General features: G+C 40.8%; 1 pseudogene; it reads right to left on the reverse strand.

Moving 5' to 3' along the window:
- Nucleotides 1–4,450: 4,450 nt before the first annotated feature.
- Nucleotides 4,451–18,346, reverse strand: LOC148046769 (vomeronasal type-2 receptor 26-like; annotated as a pseudogene).
- Between the last annotated feature and the right edge of the window lie 650 nt (nucleotides 18,347–18,996).

The following is an 18,996-nucleotide window of genomic DNA, read 5'->3' on the forward strand; positions in this document are numbered from 1 at the left end:
CCTTCCCACCAAAGTGGTCCCTATTTTTCTACTTGCCTTTTTACATGCTTTTGAAAAGCTAGGTTGGCAGAAGCTGGGACAAGTAATGGGAGCTCACTCCATTACGCGGTGCTGGGGATTCAAACTGCTCAACTGTTGACCTTCTGATTGACAAGCTCAGGATCTTAGCCACTGAGCCACCCATTCCCCATGTAATAGGAAACCCATATTTTTGAACATTTTCTTCTACTATGAATTCCCACTTTCATGTATTTATATTCTAGGTATTGTGATATCTGTGGTGCTCTCTGAGTTTCATTGTTTTCTTTCAGATATTTTGCTACCCAACAAAGTAAGATATTCAGTGCTTTCAAGTGCTCTTTAGGACACTAAAGATATTACCTAACCAAGTAACAAAATATCTGCAAAAAAAAACAACCAAGGTCACAGAGCACCAAGGAATGCATAGTTGAATCTGGGCTAAAAATGTTCTCTTTTATTAGTAATTTAGGTATTCCTTGGGCATTCAAATTCATACTTGAATTTTGTTTTACTATCATTAAGGGTTGTACCTTATGATTCTTGATGTATGTATCTTGTCTTTTTACCTACACTGAGAGCATATGCACCAAAGACAAATTCCTTGTATGTCCAATCACACTTGGCCAATAAAGAATTCTATTCTGTTCTGTTCTGTTCTGTTCTGTTCTGTTCTGTTCTAGTCTAGTCTAGTCTAGTCTAGTCTAGTCTAGTCTAGTCTAGTCTAGTCTACATTTGCATTTCTTTTTTTTCAAAATAGAATAAATATTCCAAAATAAAATAAATATTTCAAAATAAATAAATATTCTCTCATTAGTACCGAGAGGTGGGATTTGAAATCTCAAAATATTCAGTAAATGCTTGGTCTGTATTATAACTTCAGCTGCCTTCTTTAAGATCATTGTAAGTCAAAGAAACTGATGTGGACATTGAATGAAGCTTAGAATAAACAAGTCATCCTTTCAGGGAACAATGTGTAGGACCTGCTTACTTTGAAATTCCATGTAGCTCCTGAAATGGATGCTGTTGGAATAAATGTTCATTGAAGGGATAGAGGTTCTGTGAAACCACAGCTCCAATAAGGAGGTCACCTGGTTGGTACCATTCATGCAGAATAGGAAAAGGATCGACCCCTGAACAGTTGAGTGTATTCCCCTTGATCCCTGGGAACACCAGGAAGAATAATACATCAACAGCCCAAAAATCTTCTAAAAGAGCTCTCCAATATATCAACACACACCAATGGATCTGACTTAACATACTAGGTTTTCCCAACACACTTCCTAGGAGAAAAGCATCAATCTAACCTTAAACTTCCATGGAGATACAGATAATGGATAATGACTGAGATTTCTACAACTCAAATCTGAAATTGGCCTGATTGAAGAAAGAAGAGATGTTGAAACATCCCCTTTAACTCTTCACCCCTTCCCACCACCCCAAGTTCTTCATGTGACCAGGATTAGTTTATAACCTCTTTCATCCATGCTTTCTAGTTTTCACTGCTTTCTGGAAACTCTCTGGAGCTTTAAGGAGGTAAACACAGTGCACACTAATTTGGACTCTTCAAGGAAAAGCTAATTATCTACTAAACATTTTCCCTATAACTGGCTTTAAAAAAGAAAATTGTTAATTGTCCATTCAAGAAACTGCTTCTTCCTCTTTTGGAAATAAAAGTAATTTTAAAAATCAGATTTCACACACACAGACACACACAGACACACACACACACACACTTGCTCTTGTGATGTTGGATAATGCTCCATTAATCTGTATGTCATACACACAAACACATACACATACACATATAGATAATATAGATATATAGATGATAGATGATAGATGATAGATGATAGATGATAGATGATAGATGATAGATGATAGATGATAGATGATAGATGATAGATGATAGATGATAGATGATAGATGATAGATGATAGATGATAGATGATAGATGATAGATGATAGATGATAGATGATAGATGATAGATGATAGATGATAGATGATAGATGATAGATGATAGATGATAGATGATAGATGATAGATGATAGATGATAGATGATAGATGATAGATGATAGATGATAGATGATTGGATGGATGGATGGATGGATGGATGGATGGATGGATGGATGGTAGATGGTAGATGGTAGATGATAGATAGATAGATAGATAGATAGATAGATAGATAGATAGATAGATAGATAGATAGATAGATATCATAAAGAGCCATAGTGTGCAGTACTGCAAGCTACTCCTGCTGATTGCTAGCCGCAGTTCAGCAGTTCAAATCTCACTTTCTCTTCCATCCTTCCAAGGTTGGTAAAATGAGGACCCAGATTGTTGGGGGCAATAGGCTGATTCTGTAAACCACTTAGAGAGGGATGTAAAGCACTGTAGGTGGTATATAGGACTAAGTGCTATTGCTATTGCTACACACACACACACACACACACACACACATACACACAAACAAACAAACAAACAAACACATACACTTCTGCCTCCAGAAGTTGTAGGTGCTTCACCCCTGAAGGATTTTAAGAAAAAAAACTGGACAGTCACCTGCCTGAAATATTATAGGTTCTCCTGGTTGAGCAGAGGGTTGAACTGAAAGACCTCCAAGGTCCTTTCCAGCTCTATTCTAATTCTAGTTGCAAGTCTTGCATTCCTGTATGACTAAATAGTATTCACACAAAAGCAGGAACGATGAATTTGATGCCTTCCGAATGGCCAGTACTATCTAACATACCACCCACAAACCTTAGAAGACAGTCAGCTTTTAAAAGGGAGTGGAAAAAAATTTGAGGCAAACCCATCGTGATCAAATATTCAGGCTCAGATTTTGTAATCCACCATGGAAACCTAGAGAGCAATTAATTCCTGTTTAATTAATATTACTTGATAGACTTTGATATTGAGACAGTATGGTGCCAGGAATAGGCAACTCCATACCAGATCTGTTTGATTTACCATCTGATAGAGTTGAATACTCTTCCGGCTTTGATCTTTGAAGGTGAAACTAGACAGCACTCAATCAGATCCAAACTGACAAGGGCAGGTGCCAATGTTGGAAAAACAAATAGAGGCTGGTTGATAATACTAAATGTGATTGTGAGAATGTCTTGCAAGCTTTACATCATATTGATATGGAATCAGAGGTGGTATTCAGCAGGTTCTGACCACTTCTGGAGAACCAGTAGCGGAATTTTTGAGTAGTTCAGAGAACCAGTAAATACTACCTCTGACTGGCCCCATCCCCATCTGTTCTCTGCCTCTCGAGTACCAGCTGATCAGGAGGAAGGGGGGATTTTGCTGTAACCTTCCCCTGGAGTGGAGTGGGAATGGGGATTTTGCAGTATCCTTCCCCTTCCACACCCACCAAGCCACAACCGCCAAGCCATGCCACCCTCACCAAACCACGCTCACATAACCAGTAGTAAACATTTTGAATCCCACCACTGGATGGAATGCCCCACTGAAGGTTCCCTGAGCCTTTGCAAGAATTACATCATCTTGAGAATACTGCTACCCAATGTCTAAATAATCTAGATATCTGGTCAAAAGTTTAGGAATCTAATAACTGCTCATACATAATTTAATGTTGTTGTTTTTTTTGCATAATTCTATTCATCATTCATATTGTGCATTTTAAAAAGAATTCACTGTTCTGGTGTTTTATACTTTGATGTATATTCTATATGCTGTTTTTGTGAATTTTATGCATTAATGCTCTATTCCAGTGTTTCTCAACCTGGGCAACTTTAAGCTGTATGAATTGCAACTCCCAGCATCCCCCAGCCAACAGAGCTGACTGGGGAATTCTGGGAGTTGAACTTCATACAGCTTAACTTTGTCAAGGTTGAGAAACATTGCTGTTGTCAGGCCTGCAGCCATATTCTTCTTCGAGCCTTGGCCTGCCATACTTTCTAATAATCTAATATGTCTTTTTTATTGTGGGAAAATGGGAGGGGGGATTGTATGGAGTAGATGTTATGTAGCCAAAACAAAATTCCTTTCTAGAAAGCCAAGGTCATTCTTTCTCTTTGCACCTCTGCACCTTACCAGAACCAGATAGGTGGAACTGCCAGCATGGCAGTGGAAGATTAGACTATGTGATAGGCTGGTGCTTTTGCAGCAAGATCTTGAATATTCAACTGGGTGGGGAAACCCAGGAAGCTTTCAGATTTGGGTTTTCCCAGATATACCAACATGGCTCTCTTAATAAATTGGAACATTGAGCAATGCTTTGTCTTGAACTCTGATTTAATTTTGGATACTATTTGGAACCCTGACAGCTGTATTCTATTATGCCATAGGAAATACATTAACAAATAACCCCATTAATTATTTAATTAACTCTTAAATGATTATAGCAATCTCATTTAAACTTTATTATGGGGGAAAAATAATTTTCATATCATACAATAACTTCATTTTATTAGTTGTTTCTTGGTCTTTAATTCAGGCCTAAGAATAATGATGAAACATTTTGGGGAAAAGATACATCCCAATAACCCAGCACTGGAGGAGAAGATGGAGAAGACCTCCACAGCCACCATGGCTTTGCCTTTTGTGCTCAGATAGGCTGGAAAGAAGGAGATCCATACACTGCAAAAGGCCAACATGCTGAAGGTGATGAACTTGGCTTCATTAAAGCTATCAGGTAAATTAGGGGCAAGGAAAGCCACAATGAAACTGGCAATGGCCAAGAAGCCCAGATAGCCTAGCACACAATAGAACATGAAGATGGAGCCTTCATTGCATTGCAAAATCATGGTTTCTGTAAGGGAATTCATGTTTAACTCGGGGAATGGAGGAGAGGTTGCCAGCCATATAATGCAAAGACCTGCTTGAAGAAAAGAACAAGAAAGGACAAGAGACAATCTTTTCCCACCCATTTTCTCATTGAAGAACCTGGCTTAGTAGCCATGAAAGCTACAACTACAGTAATAGTTTTAGCTAACACACAAGAAACAGCAGCTGAGAAGATGATGCTGAATGCTGGTTGCCGGAGAAGGCAGGTTACTCTCCCTGGCTGACCAAGGAATAACAAGGAAGAGAGAAAGGAAAGTAAAAGGGCAATAAGGAGAATGTAAGTGAGATCCTGGTTGTTGGCCTTGACAATGGGAGTATCTCTATGCTTAAGGAAAATTCCAAGCACACTAATTGTTATGAAGGAAAAGGAAACAGTAGCTGAGGCCAGACTGATTCCTAAAGGTTCTTCAAAGGACAGGAAACTCATTGTTTTGTTAAGGCATCTATCTTGTTTCTTGCTTGGATACTGATCTTCAGGACATTTGAAACAATCTTCTGTGTCTGGATAAAAAAGAAACTGATTTACTTTCTATTTCCCATTTCTTTCTGAAATATTCTATGCTATTGTTTGAAGACTCACATTCCTTCCAATCCCATTTAGCTATGACCTTGTGTTCCAATCAGAATTTCTGAAATTTAGAAAACAAGGTGGGTTACAGTCTCTCTCCCCTCTCTCTTTCTCTCTGTCTCATATTGAATATTGCATTTTTTTCTAGCCAATGTTACAACAATTAAGCCGATTTTTTAAAAATTTTTGCCCAAATTCAATCTATTATATTGTCATGCAATACTTTGAATGGCCCGATTTTGAATTCTGGGAGCAAAATTCCATATGCAAAAATGTTGCATATCTGAATGCTGGTATTCTGCAAAGTATCATAGCATTCTCAAATATATAAATGTAAAGGTAAAGGTTTCCCTCACACATATGTGCTTGTTGTGTTCCCAGCTCTAGGGGGCAGTGCTCATCTCAGTTTCAAAGCCAAAGAGCCAGCACTGTCCAAAGATGTCTCTGTGGTCATGTGGCTGGCATGACTAAATGCCAAAGGTGCACAGCAATAGCAATAGCAATAGCAGTTAGACTTATATACCGCTTCATAGGGCTTTCAGCCCTCTCTAAGCAGTTTACAGAGTCAGCATATTGCCCCCAACAACAATCTGGGTTCTCATTTTACCCACCTCAGAAGGATGAAAGGCTGAGTCAACCCTGAGCCGGTGAGATTTGAACAGCCGAACTGCAGAACTGCAGTCAGCTGAAGTAGCCTGCAGTGCTGCATTTAACCACTGCGCCACCTCGGCTCTGTTACCTTCCCACCAAAGGTGGTTCCTATTTTTCTACTTGCACTTTTACATGCTTTCGAACTGCTAGGTTGGCAGAAGTTGGGACAAGTAACGGGAGCTCACTCCGTTACATGGGGCTAGGGATTTGAACCGCCAAGTTGTCGATCTTTCTGATCGACAAGCTCAGCATCTTAGCGACTGAGCCACCGTATCCCTCTAGGACCCGTCTATATGAGATATTATCAAAAGCAGAAGTTTATAGGGATTACCCTTGTTTCTTGGTTTAAGGGGTGGGAAATCTTATTTTTAGTAGAAATAGAACAATTGATGACAAAGCAATTTGTTTGCCGCCATTGTCTCCAAATATTGAAGGACTTTCCAACTGACCTATCTTGCTTGACATCTTCCCCTGTGGACATGGCACACAGTCATAGCAGCAAAAGCTTTTCTCTTCAGATTTCTTCTTCCAAGATCCAGGATGACAGTATTCATTGCACAGAGAAATAGGAGGAATCTGTTCATAATATGAAAAATGTTGCACAATCAGTTGCCAAATTGTTAAGCTTTTCATCCTTTGAAAATAGTCATCCTATAAAGGGAATTATGGCAAGCATAGATCTGTTGGAGATAATTTAAGCTTTTTTTTCATTATTTAAGGATGTTGTAAAAATATAAGCATTCTACATTCTGGCAAGCCATACCTCATTAAAACCTTTGTGCCATTCAAGAAATACCCTGAGGCATTTGAAATGCTCATTCTTGAAAAAAGAATAAGAAACTGGAAGACCTGATCAATGATGTTTTTATAAAATTGCAAAGGGATTTACCAAGTTTTTCTCAATGAGTACAATGGAGGAACGTGACACATGTTTTAGGAGAATGTGTGCCGCAATTTAATCCATCCAAGAATAATCCATACCTGGTTAAAATCTTTGTGCCATGTGATCAAATTTTCATTCATAATCAATTCATTTCCCTCTGGAGCATTGAGATCTAAACTTCCAACTTTCACTCTCTGGATGGATTTGTTTGAATATGTGATCATGTTGATGATGTCAAATCCTCCTGCAATTTCCATCTTTTCATTAAAGGACACTGTTACTCCTGCTGAGTTGTTGAAAGAAATGCCTTGAAGAAATGGGTGCAGCTACAGAAGGAGGAGGAGGAGGAGCAGGATGAGGAGGAGAAGGAGGAGACAGAGGATGTTTAAATAATAGTGGGATAAAACATATGCAAATTTTCCCTTTCTTTCCAACTTTCTTTATGCAGCTGGAATGGGTAAATATCCAGATAATGTAGAGAACATCACTATATACAGTAATGAGCACAATGCTTTCCATTTTCATGGATATAAAAAATAATGAACGTATATTATGAATATTATTTCACATATTCTTATTGGATAGAATGTTGAATGTAACCCATTGGTAGGATTTACTGAGTGCAAAAGAACAGTACTTTCCTTCTGTTTTTATCATTTATTGACTGATTTAATCATAGCTATTTTAATGATATGCTGTGTCTGGAAATATGGCTGAACTTATTTTGTGATGTTGACTATTCCAGTTTAGTTGCCAGTTTAATGTAGTCTGCATACTTGATGAGCTCCCTTATTTCCTGATCTAAATTATTTACAAAGAGATTATTCCACTGCTCCCTCCCAATTCAGTTGAGGAATACACATTGACCATGATTAGTTGGCCAGTTACAAATCCATCTGGTGGTGAGGCTGTCTATCCCAGATTTTTTTTTTTTTTAGCTTACCAAGAAATTAATTCTGGTCATTTTGTGATTCAAATCATTTTGCAGTATGTTTTTGGACAACTTTACCTTAATGATTGGGAAAACATACAAATTTTTGTTGAGATATAAAAGGGAGAGGAAATGACCAAGGAAACAACGATAAGATGGGCAAAAAACTTTGGGTACAATATCAGACTGGAAAATGGTAACAACTCTGGGAAATAAATTTGAAATTGACCATGTCTGCGGCATACAAGAAAAACCAGTACAAATATTCTATATTGCCACCCGCAACACTCACAAAAATATCTCCAAACATGTCCCTAAAGTGTTGGAAATGTTAAAAATCAAATGGGACTTACTACCACACATCGTGGGCATGCAAGGCGGGCAGTCAATACTGGACTAAAATTAAAAAGTGGCTGGGGGAAATGACGGGGAACCACATTGATTGGAAACCAAAATTATTTTTATTAGGGATAACCACAACAACGCATCACCATGATGCAGAAGATGTGGAGACTCTAGAAAGAGTGCTGAGAAGAGCAACAAAGATGATTAGGGGACTGGAGACTAAAACATATGAGGAATGGTAGCAGGAACTGGGTATGTCTAGTTTAATGAAAAGAAGGACTAGGAGAGACATGATAGCAGTCTTCCAATATCTCAGGGGTTGCCACAAAGAAGAGGGAGTTAAACTATTTTCCAAGGCACCTGAGGGTAGAACAAGAAGCAATGGGTGGAAACTAATCAAGGAGAGAAGCAACTTAGAATTAAGGAGAAATTTCCTGACAGTTAGAACAATTAATCAGTGGAACAGCTTGCCTCCAGAAGTTGTGAATGCCCCAACACTGGAAGTCTTTAAGAAGATATTTGATAGCCATCTATCTGAAATGGTATAGGGTTTCCTGCCTAGGCGGGGGGTTGGACTAGAAGACCTCCAAGGTCTCTTCCAACTCTGCTATTGTATTGCAAAAAATATAGCAGAGAAACATTATATCTAATCCTACATATCATAATAGCGGCTAGAATAACCTACTCACAAAAATGGAAAAATAATATTGTACCGAAGGAAGATGAGGTGATAAGGAAGATCTTAGAATATGGAGAAATTGACAAGGGAAATATAAGGAAATGAGGAGTCAGAATGCTACCCGGTTTGGGGAAAATGGTACAAATAGCTAGATGATAGAAATAAAAAATGAGAAATTGGAAAATGTAAAATTAAGATATCATAGATTAATGTAAGAAATGTATATACAATTTAACATCGGTAATATGATTGCCTGATACAAACAGCCAAATATGAAAAAATAAGGACTAGTCCATGAGAAAGATTAAGAAACAAGATGACCCTAAAAGTAAAATTGGAATGTGTATGAGGGAAAACAATAATTGTAAAGATTAACCGATATGTAACTGCTATAAGATGGAACGTTCAGTTCCTGTGTTGTTTTTAAGTTACATGTTTGTCTTTGTTGTTATTTTTATTTATTTATTTAAAAAAATCATTTTGTAGTATATTTTTCATATTGGTTGGACAACTTTACCTTAAAAGGTGCTAGATCTTGAGGTTCTGTGATTCTATTCACCAATATTTTATTCTGACTAGATTTTTTTGATAGGTTTTATGGACTTCAGAAATTCTTTGAATGCTGGAACTTCACCTGAATGTATCTGAAAAGAAATGGCTCCATCAAAGAATTGGAGATTCCAAGTTTTTAGATTTCCTGTTAGTATGAAGTCAACTTGACTTGTGGTGATCCACACCTTTCTAAAGGATGCATTTAATTCATCTTCAAGATCGCTTAGGAATATAGGAGATAGGAGCCATAGAATTGTATAAGCCTCTCCATAGAGAATAAATACTTTTGCTTTAAAGTCTGTGAAATGTATGTAAAAACTTTGAATTACATCACTGAATGTATGGATGGCATCCAATGGAAGCAGCAGAGGGATTCTTTGTATGAAGGCTGCACAGATTCCATGCTGGGAAAGCATCCCCTGTAGCTTCTTCAAAAAGTGTTCTCCACTCTCATTTTCAACAGCAAAAAGTCCAACCCATTTCCATCCAAAATGTTGAAGCAATTGGATAATCCCAAAGTACACAAGACCTTCATTTGGTGCCATAAAATAAAAATAAGAAAAATTACTAGTATAAAGTTCTTTTGGGGGGAAGGAGCCAAATGGGAGCTAAAAGAAAACAAAAGAATATTCAACAGAGGATTTAGATAGTGTGTTTTGTTTTATCTGCTCCTCTTCATGAATTATTTTAAAACCTGGTCAAATGAATGAATGAATGAATGAATGAATGAATGAATGAATGAATGAATGAATGAATGAATGAATTTAATTTATATTTCATTTTTGTAGACTCCCCATATGGTTGAAAATATGAGAATGCAGTAAAATGTCAAGATCTGTCATTATTTTTCTAATTGGAATATGATCAAATACCAGTAAATTGAAATCTACCTTTACCAGTTCAAGCTAATTTTAATTTTCAATCGGTTGGAATGAGATTTCCTTACAAATATGTTTTTGTGGATACAAACACATGAGAATAAATACTGTATTTTTGGAGTATAAAACTCCCCCCCTAAAAGTGGGTGAAAATTTAGGTGCATATTATAGACCGAGTAGGGCTTTTTTGGCGTCCTGAACTTTCCGTGTGTCATGTTTTCATTGGACCATGCTCCCAAAAGAACTCTGCGGTGCTCTGCATGGCCCATTTTTGGGGATCCCAAGCCCTCCATGCATCACATTTTTGCCACCCTCTCCAGAAGCACTCTGCAGGCCAAAAATTGGCACATTTTTGGCAAAAATGGGCCATGCGGAGCACTGCAAAATGCTTCTAGAAACTGGGGTGGGCGAAAATGTGACATTTCTTGTTTTCCTCCTGTAAATTTAGGTGAATCTTATAGTCTGGTGCGTCTTATAGTCCAAAAAATATGGTAGTTAAGAAGGCTCTTAATTAAGAACAAGATAAATTTTCTCATTCCTAGACCTACCTGAGGAATTTTGTAGAACTCTACCATTTCTGCCACATGGGATGAAGTATCTGACCCAAGTCCTCCAATGATGGCCATGAGATTTTTCTGAAGCCCACATCTGTAGTTGGGCAGAAATCTATCTGATTTGAAAAGTAAATCCAGGGTGGCCCGATAAGTCATCCTTGCATCATAGTAGCTGTCATGGATATGGAACCCAAGTGTAAAATTGGGCAAGATTTCTGGATTCTCATTGATTTCCTTGACAGCAAAGACCAAGGAAAGGACATGTTGATAGAATTTTGTAATCAGACTGTAAGTAAAGAATGATTTTATTACTCAAAGAGAGACGGTCCGCACTAAAATCTAAGCTAATTGAAACCAAAGAACAGAAGAATCTAGCGGTGAATTGGTTTTTTTTAAATGGATTTATGGCCGGTGGTTACCCTATTTCTTAAACGCTTTAAGGAATTCTTCAACATTCCCCCCTGACTCTTTCTAAGTGAGTTGTAAAACTAACCTACTACTAATTGGCCCTTCACGATCTGACACTTTTATTGCTTGGCTGTGTTGGTCTAAGATCAGATAAGATCGCACAGCTCCCAGCGTGTTTTTACTTGCAAATACCTTAGAGTCTCTAACTGCGATACAACATGGCGTCGAATTATATTTCCAAGGGCTCGCTTCAAATACTTTTTTCCACATTTCGAAAGCTGTTTGATTCATATCAAAGATTTGAAAAAAAAATTGGATTATTTGACATTAAAATACGAAGGAAAAGGTGAGAACGTTGAATGTTTGAATGTTCCTGAAATACAAATGAAAAATGTGAGAAATGGCATCTGGTTTATCTCGGAGGAAGAAAGAAATGCTATGCTGGAAAGGGGGGGAGCTATAAAGAGTTGGCTGAGGGGATCCGGGGGGCGGAGCCTGTTGCCGAGGAGAGCTCAACTGAGCTCCTCTCAGAGATCTGGTCTGTATATCTAATTAAGATCATAGATATCACCCCTTTTTGGCTAAGAAAGGGGCAGGAAGTAGCTCTGTGTGCTAGGGTCTATTCGTAATTCACAGCCTTTCTCCTTTTTTTTGGCTGTGGACAGAGATTAGATCCAGCGTGAGCGGAGCTTTTATCTCCAGCCAGTTCTTCTCAGCTGCCTTTTTTTGCAGCCCCAGACAGGCGAGCCCCCCCCCCCCCCAGGACAAAGCAAAGTTGTTTGAAGCTAGGATTAATACGGGCGGGTCCCACTCCTGTGAGATTTATGCTTTTATTACTATCGTAAATACCAGCACCATTCGTCTTAGAGGCTTCTTTGTTTAAATGGACTTCAAAATGGCGATTTCTCTCCGTTGGTGACTGATAGGGGATGTACGTAGCCGGTTTTACCTTCCTGCAGACCGCTCCTTAACAAAATAAATTTTTTTTTGTTTTTTTTTGGAAACAGAGGGGAGCGAAAACACTGTTTATTTGTTGATTTATAATGGCACCCAGGTCAAAATCGAAGCGTCTCTCTACAAATGTGCCTAAAGAATCTGTGAAGGAATTTAAAGAATTTATACTGGAATCGCAGCCCTTGTCTCCTACGCCCTCTACTGGAGAATTCTTAACACAGGAATTTTTTTTTTCAAATCTTTAATGATTTTAAACAAGAAATTAAGGAATTTGTATACGAGCTATATGGTGATTTAAAGTCTAAAATTGACCAAATGAAGGCGAATACGTTTGCAGCCGTGTCTGCCCTGTCAGATTATACCGCTGAAATAGAGAATAAATTGGAAAGTTTGGAGGAGGCTAATTCTAATTTGACTACTAATATTCAAATTTTACAACAAAAAATTAGAGACACTCAGGAACAGCTCATTATGATAAACTTTAATAAGAAGGCATTCGCAATAAGAGTCAGAGGATTCCGCGAAAAGGAGCGAGAGAATTTGAAACAGACCTTTGTTGAAGCCCTCAGCCATGCGGTGGGAAGCCCGGGATTTAACCTTGATTGGCAGATTCGGAAAATCTATCGCCAGAATTCGTTGGTAGCGGAACAGCGACAGCTCCCGAGGGACATAATTATATATTTCTCCACAAAAGAATCCAGAAACGCGATCGTGCAAAAATTTTACAATAATAGTTTGAGAATTGATGGCCAGAACTTGATTGTCTTCAAAGAAATACCTTTCCAGATGTTAAAGGCAAGAAGGGACTATACCTTCTTAACTAGACGAGGGGGCAGACCTGGCATGTATTACTGAAACCTGGCTGGGCCCGGAGGGAGGAGTCCCCCTCGTAGAGATGTGCCCAGAAGGATTTCAGGTGCTTCATCAGCCGAGAGCTCAGGGAAGGGGTGGGGGTGTGGCTATTGTTATTCGGGAGTCTTTAGCACCTCATAGGATCCCTGCTCCGGAGCTTGTCGGGTGTGAGTCCCTACTGGTGAAGCTGGACCTCAAGGGTCAAGTGGGCCTGCTGCTAATGTACCTGCCTCCCAACAGCGTTGCAGCAGCCCTCCCCTCGCTCCTCGAGTCGGTAGCCGAGCTGGCAATTGAGTTCCCCAGGCTTATGGTCCTGGGGGATTTCAATTTGCCTACGCTCGGTGAACACTCTGATGGGGCGCAGGAGTTCATGGCCTCCATGACAGCCATGGGCTTGACCCAGATAATTCGGGGCCCAACTCACTCTGCGGGTCACACGCTCGACCTCGTATTTCTCTCGGAGCAGTGGATTTGTGATCTTGGTCTGAGGGGTAATGAGATCATACCCCTGTCGTGGTCAGACCACTGCCTACTGAGGCTTGACTTCCGAAGACCAAACCCCCACTGTAGGGAGGAGGAACCGACCAAGTGGTTCCGCCCCAGGCAACTTATGGACCCTTTGAGGTTCCAGACGGAGCTTGGGGTTATTCCTGATACTCTCGCCCACAGTCCGGTAGAGACTCTGGTTGCTGCCTGGCATTCGGCAGCATCGGAGACCCTCGACCGGATTGCGCCACTACGGCCCCTCCGAGGCGGCGGATCCTGGAGGCCTCCTTGGTTCACCGAGGAGCTCCGGGAGAGGAAGCGCCGGAGGAGACGCCTAGAGCACCAGTGGAGGTCCGATAAATCCGAATCGAACCGAGCACTCTTAACAACCTGCACCAAGGATTACATCAGGGCACTTAGGGCAGCAAAGAGATCTTATATTGCCACCTTGGTTGCGTCCGCCGAGTCCCGTCCAGCCGCCCTGTTTAGGATAACCCGTTCCCTCTTAAATAAGAGGGATACGGGGGACCCCTTGCAGGGTAGGGCTGAAGACTATGCCCAGTTCTTGGCGGACAAAGTTGCTCGGTTTCGGTCGGATTTGGACTCCACCTTTGCAGAGCCAGCCGAGACACGAGAGGACGATTTGGTAGACCATCGCTGGGTTGAGTTTCAGGATGTTACCCCCGGGGACGTGGACAAGGCCATGAGGGCTGTGAGTGCCTCCACCTGTGTACTGGACCCGTGTCCCTCCTGGCTGGTTGCTAACAGCAGGGAGGTGACACGGGGCTGGATCCAAGCGGTTATTACCGCCTCGCTTCGGGAGGGGCACTTCCCCGCTGCACTTAAAACGGCGGTGGTGAGACCCCTCCTGAAGAAACCATCTTTGGATCCAGCTGTACTTAACAACTATCGTCCAGTCTCCAACCTCCCCTTTATTGGGAAGGTTGTTGAGAAGGTGGTGGCCTACCAGCTCCAGCGGTCCTTGGAGGAAGCCGACTACCTGGACCCCTTCCAGTCCGGCTTCAGACCTGGTTACAGCACAGAAACCGCTTTGGTCGCATTGACCGATGATCTCTGGAGAGCCAGGGATGGAGGCCACCCCTCCATCCTGGTTCTCCTTGACCTCTCGGCGGCTTTCGATACCATCGACCATGGTATCCTTCTGCGACGACTGCGGGAGGTGGGGGTGGGAGGCACTGTTTTGCAGTGGTTCTCCTCCTACCTCTCGGACAGGTCGCAGTCGGTGTTGGTCGGGGGACAGAGATCGACCATGAGGCCCCTAACATATGGGGTGCCGCAGGGGTCGGTCCTGTCCCCCGTACTATTTAACATCTACATGAAACCGCTGGGCGAGATCATTCGGAGGCACGGGATAAGATACCACCAATATGCGGACGATACGCAGCTGTATCTGTCCGCCCCGTGCCAACTCAATGAAGCGGTGGACGTGATGAACCAGGGACTTGAAGCTGTTAGGGACTGGATGAGGGCTAACAAGCTTGTACTCAACCCAGAAAAGACCGAGTGGCTGTTGTGTTTCCCTCCCAAAAATTTGGCTAGTGTTCCACCACTCAGGCTGGGGGGTCAAATTTTACACCCCTCAGACAGGGTTCGCAACTTGGGAGTCCTCCTGAATCCACAGCTGACCTTTGATCACCACCTGTCGGCTGTGACCAGGGGGGCATTTGCCCAGGTTCGCCTGGTGCGCCAGTTGCGACCCTACCTGAACCGGGAGGCTCTCACAACAGTCACTCGCGCCCTCGTGACCTCTAGGCTGGAATACTGCAACGTGCTCTACATGGGGCTGCCCTTGAAGAGCATCCGGCGGCTTCAGCTAGTCCAGAATGCGGCCGCGCGAGTGGTTGTGGGTGCACCTCGGTTCACCCACATAACACCTATCCTCCGCGAGCTGCACTGGCTACCTGTTGATCTCCGTGTGTGCTTCAAGGTGCTTCTTACTACCTACAAAGCCCTTCATGGTAGTGGATCTGCGTACTTGGGAGACCGCCTCCTGCCAATTACCTCCTCTCGACCCATAAGATCGCATAGATTAGGCCTCCTCCGAGTGCCATCTGCCAGCCAGTGCCGGCTGGCAACTACGCGGAGGAGAGCCTTTTCAGTAGCAGCTCCGACCCTCTGGAACGATCTCCCCGTGGAGATTCGTACCCTCACCACCCTTCAGACCTTCCGCACAGCCCTCAAGATCTGGCTATCCCGCCAGGCCTGGGGGTAAGACCATAGTCCGCCCCCACCCGAATGTTGTATGAATGTTGCTTGGTTTTAATTATATATTGTGTTTTTTATGTTATTGTATGTCTTCCCCTTCCATACAAGTTGTTAGCCACCCTGAGTCCCCTCAGGGAAAAGGGCGGCCTATAAATAAACTCAACTCTAACTCTAACTCTAACTCTAACTAAAGAGCTTAGAAATCAACAGATTCAATATAGATGGGAGGCCCCAGCCGGCATTACGGTCACATTTGAGAATCAAAAACTTCGTCTTAATTCTGTTTCGGAGGCTCGAGATTTCTATTACAAGACTTTGAAGGCGGGACTTCCTGACTCACTTGGAAAAGAGGAGAGACAAGCCGAAGGAGAAGGCAAGCAACCGGAGAAGCAGAAAAGCGGAGTTTGAGGATTTAGACACTAAAATATTCACCAAAGTTGTGGATTGAATGGGGGTTTGCGACCTCTCTCCGGCAGAAAAAGAGGAACTTATTGGTGGGGTGATACTGAATGTATATATGTAAAATGCATGCAGAATGATTTATGCTGTTTAAATCTTGTTAGAAGGGAAAGTTTGAAGAGATTATTTTAAAATAGAAGGTAAACTGATTTTTGTTGAAACTAATTATTTTGAGCTAGATTTTAAACTAATGCTTGCATAAATTTGATAGTGACAAATATTAGAGAAGCAAGGGATGAGGGTAAAATGCATGCGGAATGATTTACGTATATTGGTGGGGTGATACTGAATGTATATATGTAAAATGAATGCAGAATGATTTATGTTGTTTAAATTCTGTTAGAAGGGAAAGCTGGATGAGATAATTTTAAAACGGAAGGTAAACTGATTTTTGTTGAAAGTATTATTTGAATATGCGGAATGATCTATGCTATCTAATTTTTATTAGAAGGGAAAGCTTGGTGAAATTATTTTACAAATTTGGATAAATGTTTATCTGAATACAAGGTTAAGGAAGAGGAACGGGAGAGTCTACAGGAGGTCGGGGTAAATAACAAAGAAGCAAGAGATGAGAATAAAATATAGATAGAATGATTTACACTATTTAAGCATAGATAAAGATGGGGGGCTGAGCTTAACACAAAGAGTTTCTTTTTTTTTCTTTTTTTCTTTGTTCTTTTCTTTCTTTTTCTTTTTTGGTTTTTTTTTTCCTTTAATATATTATTTTTATTTTTAATCCATATGAATATAAGATACTTTAGATAGAAGGCAGTGCCAGGTGTGGGCCCTGGGAAGTCGGGAGGAGTAGGGATGGGGATTCTTGGGGGGTGGGGGGGTGGGTGTTAACATAGTCTCAATAAGAACAAGAATGCACTTATATACGGTTGTTCTTTTTTTCTCCTTTTTTTTTTTTACTCTTTTCTTTCTTTAAAAAAATTTTTTCCCCTTGGTTTATTTTACTTTTTATCAGATTATAATAAACAACACTTGAATAAAGGAATACACCAAGGAGGGAGGTAGAGGGAAAGAGGAGGGAGGAGTAAGGAAGGAGTAAGGGGAATGCAAGGAGGGTGCGTTGGGAGTAAGGGGAGAAGGAAGGTTTGAGGGGAAAGGGAAGTAGGAGGGGAGCGTTAGAGGGAGGAAAGGAAAGTTGGAGGGGGTAGATGGGGTGTATGGAGGATGGAAGTGTCAGGTGGGGTTGTGAATGATGAGTTGTGTTTTCTTTTTATTTTGTTTTTTTTATTTTTTTTATTTTTTATTTTTTTCTTATAGCAAATACTCTGTATATAAGTGATTGTAAAATGGAATGTGAAAATGAATAAAATATTTTTTTTAAAAAAGAGTTGGCTGAGGAAGAGCAAAGAGGAGAGGAAACAGAGCAGAAGAGAAACAAGAAGGGTGTAGGTGAGGGACCTGTTGTTGGCTTTGACAATGGGGGTATCCCTCTGTTTAGTAATATACATTATTTAATTTACAATCCGTCATTCCATTTATACATGTTTGTTCAGCTGTACCTATACATTGCTACTGTATTTTCTGAAGCATAAGACGCATCTTTTTTCCTCAAAAAAGAGGCTGAAAATCTGGGTGCAGCTTATACACTGAATACAGCATTTTTTGCCTTCTGAAGCCCTGCCCCTTCACCAAAATGGCCGTGAATAGTCTTATGGAGGCTTTCAGAGATCTTCGGGGGGCTGGGGAGGGCAGAAATGAGCAAAAAATGGGTCGTTTCCCGCCCAACCCCCAGCAGCATTCTATAAGCCTCCATAAGGCTATGCATGCAATTTTTTAAACAAAAATGGCCTGTTTTTGCGAAAAAGAACCATAAGTCAACTAAACTAAAAAAAAAAAGGGGGGGAGAGCCATTATTCATGACAATCAAGGGAGAAATATGGGAAAAATGATTGCTTTCTGGATGTAAATTGAACGAAGGTGTCCCTACACTGAAAATGTCTACAATTATACATAGATTATAGACGTTGAGCAATATAAGCAATAAATTCTCAAAACGAAATATTTTCTCACCTGTGGAATACCCTTATGAGCCAAATTTAGCATCCTGATATAGAGTTCCAGAATGCTCATCCTCCATAACACCTGGTATATACTTAAATCTGGACAGAAGCAACCTAGGAGCAATTAAGAGGAGAAGCAATCTAGAATGTGAGACACATTTGCTAAATCAACCAATGGAAAGCTTGCCTTCAAAAGTTGTGGGTTCTCCATCACTGAAGACTTTCAAAAAGAGACTGGAGAATCATTGATCTGAAATGGTATAAGGTCTCCTGCTCAAAAAGGGGTTTGCATTAGAAGACCTTCAAGGTCTTTTCCAACTTTAATATTCTACATGCTGTGTTCTTTAGAGCTAGACTTATTGAACTACCTTTTGCTCATCTTTGCAGCTGGCAGAATAAAATATATAAGCATGAAAGACTACCCATGAGATTATGGAGAAATGAAAACAGTTAAGTATGTTCTCCCTAAGTTCTTTTTTTAAAATATACAGATCTCCAAAAAGACCCAAGTGCGCCAATCATCCAACAGTTCCAGAAAAACAGTTGAGTTTTATACTAAACTATTTTTATCAGACCCCAATGAAGACAGAGTAAGGAGAGATACCACCTGTTCCCAGATGGCAGTCAAAACACAATAGCTGCCCGCTTAAGTAAGTTTAAGGTTGTTCTCTAATTTAAGTTTTCCATTTTAATTTTCCAATCTGTGATCATGTTAAAAGA

This window comes from Thamnophis sirtalis, unplaced genomic scaffold (genome assembly GCF_051295495.1).
Source record: "Thamnophis sirtalis isolate CommonGarterSnake01/CBP01778 unplaced genomic scaffold, rThaSir2_p1.2 scaffold_4, whole genome shotgun sequence".
NCBI lineage: Eukaryota > Metazoa > Chordata > Lepidosauria > Squamata > Natricidae > Thamnophis > Thamnophis sirtalis.